Source organism: Pholis gunnellus, assembly GCF_910591455.1.
Source record: "Pholis gunnellus genome assembly, chromosome: 22".
Classification (NCBI taxonomy): Eukaryota; Metazoa; Chordata; class Actinopteri; order Perciformes; family Pholidae; genus Pholis; species Pholis gunnellus.
Window position 1 is genome coordinate 4,400,351 of NC_136549.1, and position 15,092 is coordinate 4,415,442.

Here is a 15,092-nt window from a genome sequence, read left to right on the forward strand (position 1 = left end):
TCCATTATGGATATGGATGGATTAAGTAGAGCATTTCCAATCCAAATGATCAAAGGTCAATCTAGCAGAGGAGATTTCATTAAACCAAAGAGTATTACATGCATTTTTAATATTTATTTTAACAGCGAGCCATTCTTCTTGACATACAGCATTACATCACTTTGTCCTCTGAGTCTTCTTCATACTCACTGGATCGAGAATACAGGTCTTAGCCTTTTGCATTGAAAAGTAATTGGTTAGATTTTAGCCTGTGCAATCAGTGAGCATTTCAAGCCATTAATCACATTGCAGCTTTGCAAGACTCTTTACATTGCTGTTTTTCAGCTGATTTGTGATCCTCCCCCCCCCCCCGCATAAATGGAGGATAATTAATTTAACATTCTCTCAGCGTGTCCCGGTGTCTCCTCTGATTCCGTACTATGGAGGTGAACATTTCCTATCTGGCTTCCTCCGCTATAGCAATGCCTGCAATGATGTAATTTCAATTCCTCCCTAATTCCTCTCCGTTTGCAATCAATTTCATAGTGTGACTAAGAACAGACTAATGGTTTGAACATCTCTGCCTCCCACCCGTCGAGTGCAGAGGGGAAGATGAGCCGCGGGTGAAGACAAAGACGGAAAAAGCAAGCGAGACGGAGACAGAGCTGCAATATCTTTCTGCTGATCTCTGCCGCTGTGGATGTGCTCGTTTGCCAGAGTAGTGGGAGGAGAGATGTAGAAAGCACATTTCTGAGAGATGAGAAATATTCAAACACTGTCACCCCTAACAGCCAGCAGAATCACAGCTTCAGACGAGCTTCATCAGAACTCAAACCCCAGGTCATAGTGAGAGCGGAGGGCATACGTACATGATTGTGTTTTAATATATAGCCCAACAAGTTCATTCTAAAATGTCAATTTCCGACTCATTTAGATTGCTTCTCAGAGTTATTAACTACAGGAGACTGTGGAAGACCCAAAGAGCCTGAGAAATAATTATAAAGCAGCACATTAATTCAAATGTTACTGGACGAAAGAGGCATTAAAAGCTATAATAGCCTTTGAAAACCAGCTTTATGGAGAACTCAATAAAGCAAAAGATTCAATGAATTCACAAATACAATTCTAAAAAACAATTAAAAGAGAAAGATTAAAAGTGGGACTCCTTTTTTTTAATTAGCATTTTAATTGAATCTAAGTATGAGATATGTATGTCGGTTGTGGGTCCGTGCTCTCCACAACGACTCACAGAAGCGTTTCGTGATCTGACGCCACTATCAGCAGGACAACATGCTTTGTCTGTGCTATTTAAAACCGTTACAAATAACTTAGAGTATATAGAGTAAGTTCTATGACGTGTCAACGGCATGGTGAAGGTTTGGTCAGGTTTAGACAAGGGAAACAGTTCTTTGGGTAGCAGTAGCTCAGTCTGTGGGGGCCTTGAGAAACAGGGGTTCAAGTCCTGCACAGACCAAGTACGGAGTTTAGACCAGCAAGGATGTAACACAATCCCTGATGAGCTGAGCGAGCTGACCATGTGGCACCCTTTGAAGTTGTGAGATTGACAGAGGAATCACTGTAATAACTCGTCTTGGTATCAGAAGTAGACTTGAGAAAGGTCTTTGTGTGAAAGGACTCTGTAGACTACTGTACTCATCTAAATGGGCAGATCATTTAGCAGCGAATGGCATCTCCATTAATTCGACGGCATATGCAGTGTACGTATATGACCTTGTCTGTTGGCTCATGCCTCAACTTTCTGCACACACACCGCTCAGTGCTAGGCTAGCCATAGATCCTCACACTGCCCGAGGCTGCTGCACCACAGGGCCGCGGCTGACAGTCACTTCGGTTTTGCATACCAAGTGTATTAATCAGTCCACCAGCAGTGTTATTATCTGCTGTCATCTACAGCGCTAACCCCACTGTGCTAACTGCTGAACCTCTTTCTTTTTCCAAGTTTTCAACTCAAATTAATGACGGATAGATGGAAGGATGAGTCCAATCGCCCACAGTACAAGCAGGGTCGAGCTACATCCCACTACAAAGTGTTACAGCGGTGTGTATTTATTCCATTACAGCAAAAAGTGGATACAAACATCTCAGTCTCCAGAGCGAACAACACAAAAGCCAAACGATGAAGAATTCTTTACATGTGACAATGTGTTTTTGCAAGGGAAGTGATGAGTGTGTGCTCCGTTAAAGCGTGAATCGTAGACCTTCACACCCACACACAGTCTACAAGTGTTTTTATCTGGACAGGGAATACAGCGCCTCCGTAACTCTTATGTTGTGTGCCTTTGTTTCTCCGCCAGAAATAGATTGAGCTAACTCGGCTCACATCTCATCTCACATGAAGATGGATTAGTCGCCTTCTTAGCCAGTCAATATTGATTAATGACAAAAATCATCAACAAAGGAGAAAGAGCTGTTTTGTTTTGGTTTCCTACTCATTATTCTGGAGATACTTTGGGTACCATCTCATGAGCTGGGGTGCTCTGCCATTAAGGATTTCTAAACAAGCAGGCAATTAAGATTTTTGTTCTCATTCCTCTGTGCCTGCACTTTCCCACCCAAGTGCAGATAATGAATTGCAGCCTGCACCAGAACGTGGTAGATAAACTGCAAAGTTGCAACTGTCTCTACTGTGATGGTTATCTGCTGTAGGGAGGAAGAACAAAGTCACCACGCTGGTATTTACTATATTCTGGTGATATAGCACTTGTACTACTATCAATACTCCACTACTACTAGAGTTCTCTCAGGTCTCTTACGTACATGCCTCTCTACTTTTCTAAATCAAAAAGGTTACAGTATCAACCATCTGACAAAATAATAGAGAACTGTTTTTACTTATTCACGGCACAATTAAATGTATAATATAAGAAAACGACCAATGACTTTTAAAAGTCCATTACATTGTGAGTACTGGACTTGGTACTTAAGGTCACTAGGATCTAGATTATGTTCGTTATTGCATGTGGGTCCAATGAGACAGGAAGGTTTAACCAACCACTGCTGGCTGTGGCAGAATTTGTGATGGTTCTTACTACATCCATTACTACATCTGCAATTTTGGTGCTTTTTTCACAACATGAACAATTGTTAAATGTGGAGCTTTGCCGCCCCACAACAAGGGGAACAAACACCACTGACTAACTTACATTGATTTAAAGTTACAGTACTTTCACTTGAGTACAATCTTTCACTACTCCATCCACCCCCTACTTTTAAGGTCTGTACCAAGGCTCGCTTCAACATGACAACCAGCCAACTGGCTGTGACACCGGGACACAATCACTGCGGGTCACGGAGGTGCTGCTGTGACACTGTGCCTCGCTCACAGACTGACAGGCAGGGAAATGGATCTGCGAGTGGCTTGTCAGTCAGGTTGTTTCCACAGGCCGCCAGCCCCAAAGACGAGCCTCGCTGCGCCCATCTTCCTCTCCCGCTAAAATTACGCTTGGCGGCACTTGCTCAGTCCAATTACCGTCTACTGCTGGTAGCTGGTGTAGGTGCAGCGCTGTGTCGCCCTCTCTTATCGCTCCGCCCCCTTTTTCTCACCTGCGGTCTCCAGCTACATCGCCCTGTCCTCATTATGCAAATAGTCAAACCTCATGAGTCACTGCTTCCCCAGCATGGTGGAAATGAGCTGGAGCCGTTGGTCTTTCATTATGAGGACACCTGCCAAACTGGCTTCAATTTAATTAGAGAAGATGCCCAATGCTGAGCTGACTGGCATGATAAGGGCCCCTCACAAAGGACCTTGTATAGCTCTGAGGAAGGGACAAGAGAGGCCAAAGAAGTTCATTACAGTAAATGAGAGGAAGGGCCGGCAATCAACTAGCTGATGGAAGAATGGTAGAATATGTTATTCAACTGAGAATCATAACCTCTAATGGCTATTTTATCATGACAGTAATATTTGCTGTGTCACTGAATAACCTTAATATGTTGCGCTTGCATTTTCTTTTCTCTTGCCAAGATAAGAATCAAATCCAAGCTTGTTTTATATAACAAGCTTGGATACCATTCTTCCTCATAACAGCCAGCAGTTCTCTGCAGAGCACAGTGGGAGAGGAGCAGTGGTGGAGACCAGTGTAGAGTCTGATTGAACAGAGAAGGACAGGGAGAAATGTGAGTTTTTTTAACCAAAGTAATCATTCTGTTCTCAGACAATAGAACAGACGTCACCATGAATACATTTTAGAGTAGAAGAAAAGTCCATCAGAGAATAAAATGCAATATTGATTTTTTTTTCTCTTCTCTAAAACATCTTTTAACTCTATTTTATGGTCGAACTGCTTTTGCATTCCGAAGATGAACACAGCTGACGCAGTCTTCCATTGTTTTAGACTAAACTGCCTTGCTCAAGGGCACCTCACGAGCAATTGTTAAATTAGAGGGAAGCTTTTGATCGTTAACTTTCTCCAAGCTTGTCAAGAGTGTTTCTAGACATGAATCATCATCTAGGCTGCTGTCGCTCCAGTGTTCCTATGGGAGCCAAAGTGAGTGCCACAGGCGGGTTTTTTTAAATGCCGGCGTCAAACAGCTATTTATCTTGTGAAGTTTATATCAACCGAGGCAGTCGACCCATCCCTCTAGCCTGCGCGGCTTTGTTTTGCTCCTGAAAGGCCATCTGGTGATTAGATCTTTCTGCAATCTGTCGGTTGCGTGCCGTCGCCTCATGTCGCTGGGCGCTGACCTTTGAGTGTTGTTTGCTTTCTGTTTCTTCATTGTCCCTTGACACTGACAAGCACGGCTTGTGTGTAATTGTAGTGCAGAAGTTATAAGACAGCCAGATACTGTCGACTCATGTGAAGGATAGCACATATTTCATTATTGATTCAAAACCCAACCATAACTAACGGCTTGGCCTTTCTTTTTGTCTGCTAGCTTGGCACTTGTTTCACTTCTTTAGGGTTAACATATACACCAAGACAGAAAATAAACCCAGATTCTTCAGGGATGAGAGATGCTTTTCACAGTCTCAACGTCACGCTCATGTTGAGCGAGCTTTTCGTCTAGAGATGGATTGATTTTCTTACCAAAATGTTCTTACTTCTGGAACAGGACCCAAAAGCTTTGCTTTCATTTGGAACGTTCCACCTTCATCTCTTCTCATTTTCTCTTTTGCCCCGAAGCAAAAAGAGCCAGTCCTCATGTAGCAGGGATAGGAAAAAGAGTAGTAGGACAAACAGATACCCCCTCCCACTTGTGCTAATGCATTTCCGGTGCCTCGGGGGGAAGAATGAAACCATAATTTCATATTACAACCGCTCACCTGTACATCTACCGCCTGCCCTCCAAACACGACTCACATGAATCCATTACAGGGCAAATGGTCTTTTTGGCCGGCCTCCATGTGCATTAGGCACTCTGTGAGGGGGGGGGGGGAATTTCAGATTTGAAAAAACAACATGGGCAGGTGGCGGTCACTCTGGGACTCAGCCTTGTGAGCGACAGGTGTTTGGATGGCACACCACTCCTCCTGCTCATAGCGCCTGTGGTTCCTGTGAAGCACGGTGCTGCCCTGCAAGTCCCCAGAGGGGGAACAGGGAGCTCTCTGAGCCTCATATCCCTCCTCCTCTTAATAAACACTTACCTGCGTCTCCGTTACATGTTGGACTAGTCAGAAAGTTTCTCAGGGGAGCCAGTGAGGTTTGATAGACCACTAGTGTTTAATAATTCATGATGATGATGCCTACTGATTTCGTTTCAGGCAACTGCAGGGATATTGCGCATGTTTTGCATCTTGACCTTGCAGAGTGAAAGCAGCAAGGTATGTTCTGCACAACGATGTAAAAAAGCTCCTCATATAATGCAACGCTTACATGACAGCCAGTGATATACTGCTGCCATTCCTGTTCCCCCGCCATGCGAACACAACGCTCCCTCTTCGGCAGTTTGATCAAAGGTGCAGAGTATTTATGGAGTCATGTCTGCAAGGTCAGTAGGACTCTGTCCTCATGCAGCAGCTTCGAGGATGACAGAATCTCTGGAAGTGATGCAACCTTTCAGGAAACACAGCCTCTCCATTAGGCTGTGGGATATTCACTTTTATCTCTGCTGAACCGCAACAACCGGGCAGCTCTTCTGAGCTCCAACCGAGTCTTTGTCTCTGCTTTATCAAAACCACAGGTGCACACCAGTGAAACAATTCCTTTTTCTCAGCTGATGTTGTTAGACCTGCCAGTGGCTTGGCTCTAGGGATGGCATTGTTGTTGGTCTTTCAGTCCACCACTTTGGTCCACACTGAAATATTTTTTGGATGCATCAAAGGAATTTTATACAGGCATTCATGGTCCCCCGTTTTATTTGCAGAGGTACGGACTGGGTGGCTGTGGCAACATTCCCGCAAGAGGTAACAGTGTTTGTATCTCTGGGAAGGAAAATCCAAAAATAAATACCACTTCTCACCATGGGTGCAGCCAAAAGAGAACAAAACTGCTATTTTTGATTTAGTTTCTTTAATGTCGGTTCTGTTTTTGGCTCAGAATGCAGTTGAAAGAATCTACTGATTCACATATAGTCTACATTAAAAAGGTAGTTTAATAGAGGCAGGGGTAAATCAACAAAGTCCATTCCAATTATCAGAGGTGTTTTAAACTTTACTTTTATTTTCTAAATACTCTTCTGGGTATTCTTGCCCCTAGGCCCTAAACACAGCGCAGATGTATCACACTGGGAATTTGGTTTGTCTTCTGCTCCCCACAGACTGACGAAGGGAGCAGCCTGAAGAGTCTGCATGATGCTAGAAAATGACAAGAATCACATTAGTCCATGCAGAGTATCCTGATTATTAAACATCCCTCACACACAGACAGCACTAATGATTGTCACCACTAATGATCCCATAACAGAGGTTTAAGTTGCAATGAGACACTTTGCAGGCAACGTATTGAAGACAAATGGAGATTGACTAGCAGGTGGGAGTAGGTGAAACACCGCATGCACCAGATGGTCGCTACTCGCAGTTTGGGATCCATATTCAGACTTTGCCCACAGAGAAAGTACTTTGTGAAACTGCTCTCCGTGTTAGAATAATGAGCGATTCAATACTGTACGTTCATCAGTTGACATTTCAAAACCTCCTGACTTCTTCTGTGTGTTTGAGTTGTGGCATAGACAAACTCCCGTTCATTTGTTTCACGTGGTGGGAAGTGTGATTATTATTCTGCTGAAAGTGAAGTGCCGAAGCTCATTATCACCTGCAAAGCATTCAGCTCTCACCTCTTTACCTCGGGTCTCTCAAACAGTGATTAATCCACCCCGCTGCAGCGCAATTAGTGCAATCTGCATTCAATTGGGCTCATCATCACCCAGCGGTCGGCGGTCGCTTCCCGGGGGCTCTGTGAGCAGCAGTTACTTCCGACCTCTTGTCGCAGAGCAAGCGAAGTTTAGACAAGTTTTAATACGGAGGAAGTGAACGGGCTTCCCGGCTCCTCTGAGGGTTCGGTTGTTTAAACCCTGAAGGGAGTCACCTTGTTCCTCCACTCCCAGCTGTTCCAACAAAAACAGTCAGTTCATCTTCTCGCGGCTGAATCACATCCCCACCTTCAATGTTGTTGCCTTTTACATGCTCTTGTTTTGTTTTCCCGACTTAGGTCTCTTATGTAATCCCTCTACCTCTGTGTGAATGTTGCGAGAGGATTATGAATCTGAACCTTTGTGCTCATATCGGCTGTTCTGAGCCTGGAATTGGAGCTTATTCTATTGCCTGGCATTAGAATAAATAAGTCGCTCCAGATAAGCTCATATGCAGAATTTACTTGATGCTCTTGAGGCGTTTTGTATTACACAGTGAAGCCGCGCGGCAGTTGTTGGCATGCCACCGGTGACGCAATCTCTTTTCACCAAGGTATTTGGAGCGCAGGTTGTGTTATTCCAAGCGTGTCAGGGCTAACCTTCTGCTTTCCGTCTGTATTTCGCTTCAGCGTTTAATCTCCAGGTGGGCGCCAAGGGACCTGTCTCACGCCTCGTTGTTCAACCCCCCCCCCCCCCTCGTTGTTCAACCCCCCCCCCTCGCTTTAGCAGGGGGGCCACCCTCTGCCACCCCAAATTAACCACATGCAGGATAGATCACAGGTCACACATGAGAAGATGTGACGGCTGCTCGCCGTACGAGAAGGTTAATGTCATGCTTGTAAGGTGATTAATATTCATGACGGGGCGGGCGGGGGGGGGGGGGGGGGGGGACAGGGCATATATATGTCCGGGGGGGGGAGGGGTCACGGTGCAGCGTGTGTCTGCCTCAGCTGCTTATCCTCAAGCGCTTGCCGCTGCTACTACTACTACTGAACAACAACAAGAGATGTGATTCAAGTCGTGCAGCTCAGATCAGCGAGGAGGGGGGAGTGATGGGGTCATGTTTAGCACAGCAGAAAGTCTACCATGTGAGTAATCAGGAGAACTTTCATGGCGCTCAGTGGAGCTCACTTGGAAAATGGGCCTGCTGTGGCACTTGAGGGGAAAATGACTCGCCTCGAGCAGAAATGTCAATCCAGCGGCAATGGTGTTGACTTGATCTCACCTGTAACGGTGGTGGACACAAGAGTAGCAGCATGCTATACAGGCCAACAAACAATTACAAGTATATTCGCTTTATGGGGCTTTTTTTTATAAAAATATTTGATCGTTTCAAAAAGGTGGCCTCCGTGTCACTGTACAGGACACCATTATATACTGTGAGGTGATCCTATTTATGCTCTCACTACATTTAGAAAAGGCTCTGAAAACAGATTCATGACCTTGGGTGTGCCTGCTAGGGCTGGGTATCGGTACTCTGTACTTTTTTAAGGTATCGACCGAAATAGCCCACTACACATTCGTATGGAAACCTCTCCAGTCAAACGATACCTGCAATCGATCCTTTTAGTGCCCAGATTTAGAAAAAAAAGCCTATTTGTATGGTTCAGCTAATCACAGCAAGTGTTCTTCAACACACACACACACACTAATAGTTTGATCATAATTGGATTAAGGTAATTTTACACCCTTGAAAATTGTCATGTAAAAACTAGTCTGACTAAATGACTTAATTAAGCTTTTAATCAGTATGTGCATAAGCAAATTAACACAGCTAGAGTTCTGCGCATTCATGCAGTTTTATTAAGGTGTGTAAATGCAAAGGCGGATTTCATTCATCCATCCATCACTTTTCTATACAGACTAATCCTGTGCATGGTTGCAGAGGGCTGGAGCCTGCCCCTCCACATGGACAGCTCGCATGTCTCTTCCAGGTCTGACACACACAGCTCTTAGTCACCAAGCCGCCCTCATTAATGGAGCGTTTTGGATGTGTGTGCCCCAGAAAGATCAGGGAGCTAACTGGATGCCCGACCGCCAGTCGTCAAGGTGTTTGTGGATGAAAATGCAGTGTTATAAAATGGGAGTTTTTGAAATGATCAATGAAAATGATAAAACACACAACAACATCCAAACTGTTTTCCTTAGCTTAGTTTGTGGCGCTGCAAATATAGGCTGAGACTCATCCTTCCAGATGTAAACCCAACTATCAAACACATCTAATCAACTTTACTGTCAACACATATGATTCATTTCTAGTGGAAGTTATAGTGTGCATTGAATTTGAGCAGTAGCCGATTCATTTGTTACAATGTGAGTTGTACAACGATATTAAAGAATTTTAAAAGTGTTGAGGATCCGCTTGCCTGTAGAGCTGTTCAACGACATCCACATTGAAACAGTTAAAGCTTTGAGAAACTGCGTCTGAACCACTGAACTGATCTAACTTAGCTCTGAAAAGCACAGTGATGAAACACCTCCACCAGGCTGCAGCTCACATGAGTGTTGTTTCAAAGTGGATCATGTGGCCTCAGAAGGGCACGCAGCTGTAGAGTGCCTTCCCTCTTATCACACTTTCCCCCAGGTACCGCAAGCTGACATGTCGCTGAACCTCGATCAATGAGCATAAATCCTTCCCCCGGCTTCACCGTCCCCTCTTCACCAGCACTAGCTTCAACTCCCCTGCAAGTCAAATGTCCTTATTAATTACCCTGGGAGAGTCCTCTGATGAATGCCTCTTTTCTTTACCCCAAGAGCCGACCGTTTGACAAAAACTCCACCCCAGCTTGTGCCAGTTTAGAAACAAGGCCTCGGGTAAGAGGTGTGGTTTGAAAGTGGATTTTTGGAGTGATTCCAAGATTGGTAGTGAGAAGTCGCCAGTCTTCTCCCCAGCGCAGTTCATTAGCAGCGGAGCTCGTCAAGGTTAAAGCGTGCCGTGGCAGCGAATAGACTCCCCCCTGTACTCTTAATTACCTTGTCACATATATTAGCAAATCCATAGCAGTAGTTACTCCTCTGTGAGACATAGGATTAGTGCCATAGTAGTCAGTCAGCAAGTGTGTGTGCTGTTGACTGCGTTTGTACGCTGGTGAGGTCCAAGTGCCTGAATGACTCAATGAAAGAATCCTTTAACGACCATCCTCAAGAGTGAAGGGGATCAAGGCTGATCTGAGAGTTTATGGAGCAAACTGAGTCCTTGCTGGTAATATGGCCGGTGCTTTCCGTTGGTCAGTCATTCGGTCAGACCGTATTAAGTGGATTTGGAGTTGGCAACGATGTGACTGAGCCATATCAAATATTTTCTTTTTCAATGTCATTACAAGAATTTTACATTTCTTTTAGTTCCATTCTTTTGGTCGCAGCGGGCCACCAAAGTTATTCTGATTGAGTCTTTGAAAATGTGGGGAAAACCACCACGTTGATACCCAGAGTAGAAGAATCGGTATCAGGAGAGAAGCAGTTTGATCGATACCGAAAGCAAAGTATGTCAACAGCTGCTCACCACACTACCATGACATTTAGTGTTTTATTCAGGGTCCCCAGAGGATGCTTCAGTTCCAAATTACAAAATTACAAAATCTAACTGTTAAATGATTATTGATATTCCCCAGAGAATGAATAGCTTCAATTTTGATAGTCTATCATGACTCCAAAATATCACCTTTAGACACAAAGTCTCCAAATCTTATGAGCAGAGCTGTGGAACATAATTTACACCCCTATAAAATTGATATAAGTTTAATTGTATGTTCTATTTTGAATATTTTCTGACAGGAACTGAACTGAAAGTGAAACGTATCTTTACTGTTTTGTAGCTTTGAGGAGAGCAAAGATAGGTTTCAGTTCAGTTTCCCATTTGAATGGATAAGTTCCTCATACATCCCCACTTAAAAACACCCACACTGTCCCTTTAATGACGGCTAAATTGCTCAGCACACCAGGAGATGAACCCACAGACATTCCATTTTCAGCTCCACAGCTAGTAAGAAACTAAGGACAAACTATGGTTTTGTCACTTTACTGTTGCTATAAACAGACATTACAGCCTTGAACCCAAGACTTTTCCTGTAAACAGTCTATCACACATCTGTCAGTGATGCACCTTGCACTTGTAACAGCCTTGAGTTAGAAGTTTCACAACATTGTCATTGAATATTTGAAGGTTGTACTTACAATCGTTATGGAGGAATCCATCAGAGATAGCAGCCTCGGCAGACCAGATTGAAGGGCCACATATGGAAATATATGAAACCACTTAATCTAAAGTTGTTGGCGCCTGCTAGTTCCTCCTCAAGCTACACAACGGCAACGTACATAAACCTGCACGATTGAGCATGACCGCATGCAACGTGCCAGCTGACAACCAACACTTTGCACCCTTTGCTGCAATCAGAGGAGTGCCGGCAGAATTTATGACGGCTGTCTTCAGCCGCAGGTTTGATGAAATGTCAGCAGCACATCACCTGTGGGCAGCGTGAAGGTGACCCACCCACATTTATTTTTGGTGCGTGCATATAAAGGATGTGTGTGTTAGAGGAAAAGAAAAAGACTCAAGCAGACATGGACAGGAAAGGGACGTTGGCTAGACAGACAGACAGAGGATCAGACATACAGGTGAGCAGGTAGACGGGAAAAGAAACAGTTCTCATCTCCCAAGCCCAGCAGGCTCAAAGTCTGTTTCCCACACGGCCGTTCACCCCATGTCTCCCTCTGCAACAGGTTGTCCATTGGTCCTAATAGAACCTGAAACATCAATTGAAAACACTCTTTCATTCCCTGGAATGTAAGATCTTTCCTGTACAGCTCATTTACAGCTCAAATTGGCCTTAACGTCAGTCCCTCGCGGCATTAAAAAGTGTTAACACGGCTCTATGAAAGTCAAAGATACTCTGTCACAGAGGAGTTCATTTTCCACGTACAAGTGTGTGTCCCCCCCCTCCTCCTTTCTCCTCTCTCCTCCCTTTGACCGGATGAGAGTTAGTGGTTCTGACAGGGTCTTTGCCTCCCCTGGTTGCCCTGCCGTCTGCGTCACCTGATCTGTAGAGACAGGGCCCAAAGTGAGACAAGCAACTCCCTTCCACATCTCACCAGTCTCTCTCCCTCTCTCCCATTGTCCCTCACCCTGCCTCGCCACACATCGCACCTACACTGCCTAGCATGTATAACACTGGAGGCATTTTCATTGTAGACTAGTGCATGTGAAGATGTGCGCTTATGAGTGTGTATGCAAGAGAGAAGCTGGGTGAGACTGCGCGTGTGTGTGTGTGTGGTTGTATTAATCATGTTTTGGAGTTGTAAATATGTACGTGTGCTCAGTGACATTGCCGTTTGGGGACAAAACGTGGTTAAACATCTACATTTCAGGGTCTAGACTTGGTTTTTGGTTTGGGTTGAAGTCAAGGTTAGGGTTAGGCATGTCGTGGTTATGGTTTAAGTATGAAGCAGTCAAAATGTAATATTGACTTCATGACATACATAAGTAATCAGCAAGAAGATTGGCTATTTCTAAATAGTTCTTCTAAATGCTCGTCATCGGTGCCACCTGACACTCCTTCAGCTCAGACTCTAGCCAGGCCTCCGGCAGAGACCAACAGACAGACAGACCCAGATTAAACCTGCAGTCTGAGCTCCAGCGGGAGGTGGAGGGCTCAGCGCCCGGCAGCAGCGCCTCCTCCACCGACACCACGCTGCTGGAGACCCAGGCAGTACTGTTGGGAAGGGAAGTGAGGCACGGGAGATGCAGGACCAGGACTGAGCGGGTCAGACCGTCAGACCCCGCTGCAGTCAAATTAGAGGTTTTCTAAAGGGACTCTGGTGCTCGGAACAGTTAACGTTTTTTTCCCACAGGGACCGCCAAAATCAACTCAAAATTAAAGTTCCTCGTAGTAGCTTGAAGTTTAGAGTGTCCAGGGAAGTGATGCCAGTCAATGCAACAGCTCCGAAGTGACAAATATCATTTAGTTTGTGTGTGAACATGGAGAGAGGATTTAGATTTTCTTTGCAGATGCAGGAACTTATTGAATGCTTGAGTTTTTCAGAGACACATTTACACACAGCTCCTCTTCTTCCCACTTTTTTTTTTACACAAACACACAATTACTTTAACACACATCAGTTCTCAGTCCGTCTCTGACTCTCATAACCCAGCTTCTTCTCCCGTTGTCCCCCCCTCCTCTCCTCTTCTTCACCCCCACCCTTCCTTTTCATCTCCTCCTCCCCAGCGATCTAATGAGTAAGCATCAACAGCCCCCACTGACTCTTTGATCTGATATGAGCTCTCTAAAGCCTCTCACACTGCTGCTGTGAATGGTAGATTATGACAAACACACACTTACAAACACACAGAAAGAGTTGTCATTTTGTTCCCACCTCTCTCCCTGCTGCAGATGTCTCATCAGCACACTAGTAAACACCCCATGTTGATTGAGCCGGCTGTCATTCAGGATAAGTCCTTCATAGGGGGGCTGTAGCTCTTGCGCTATTGGTCGCTTTTAAAGCCATTGATTGGTGCTAACTGCCAGGTCTGCAGGTTTCACTGGGACCCACACATGTTTCCATTGTGTGTTCTCATGGCCTTTTATGCCTCAATGGAGGATTTTTTTTCTTCTTTTTTTAAACATTCAGATGTCAATACAAACCAGACATGTGTTATGGGATATCATAAACTATGTCTTTACGGGTTATAATTCACTTCCAGTCACTCATATCGTCTTGGTCTGTTTTTTTTGTTGTTGTTGTGGGAATCGGTCCCAGGCCTTGAGGCCGACATATGAGTCCAAGGGCCTGCCAAAGGTCTACGCTACAACGTGTCTTGGCATGACGGGATGATGTTAGTGTAACACAAAGTATCCCACTCAAACGCCACTCACTTTTCATAGATTGGCAGATTGGATCGTCCCAGCTGCAGAAGCCATCAGAGTCCTCCTAAAGCTGTCCGTCTTAGTCATTTAAAGTACCATGACTAGTGCCATCCTGTTTTGGCCGTGGCACAACAGGATGTCAATTTATATTTAGACACACACTCCACAGACAACAATGTAGTATATTAAATGTGTTTGCCTTCATCAGACAGATGACAGTGTAGAAGGGGTATGACTTGCAACAAAGGTCCCAAGGCTAGAATGGAACCAAGGACGGTGCTGTTGTGTGGCACTGTAACACCCGGATACCAAGGCACTCCAACAGTAAAGTCAATTGACCTGAAGTGACACAAATACACACATTGTAGCTACAAAACACACTTGATGTAACCTGACACAACACGCTTGTGAAAAAAGAGACATTTATATCACATTTGGTCATTTATCTAAAACACACACACGCACACTTGCGTGCAGTGTCCCTCTTGGGGGGCGGGGCACTCTCTGACAGCTCCACATTTCATGGAATGAACCTTCAATGGGCCTTTTCAGTCCGGTCAGGGGCTGCAAACCGCCGCTGCAGGTACACTATAGCTGTCTGAGGAGACGGCAATAAATAAGGCCACATAGTGTTTAATGAAACAATATGAAAATATTGTCTTACCCTTAATAGCCCTGCAGAAAGGACAGGGGGATAAATCAGGGGTGGGACGGGGCTGCAGTCAGCCATTTCCTACAGCTCACTCCCTCTTACCTCCCACTTATTTCTGCCCCCTGTCTCCCCCGCTCGGGAGCGCGGTGTAAAACGATCGGTCGTTCCTCATTTTCTGTCTCGCCGGACAAAGTGGGCGTAGACAATGGATACACTCTACTAGTGACCACTTGAGCCTTGTGCTTTGATTCTTGTCCTCGCCGCAAGATCTATGTTCCTGGCTCACGGGTTAG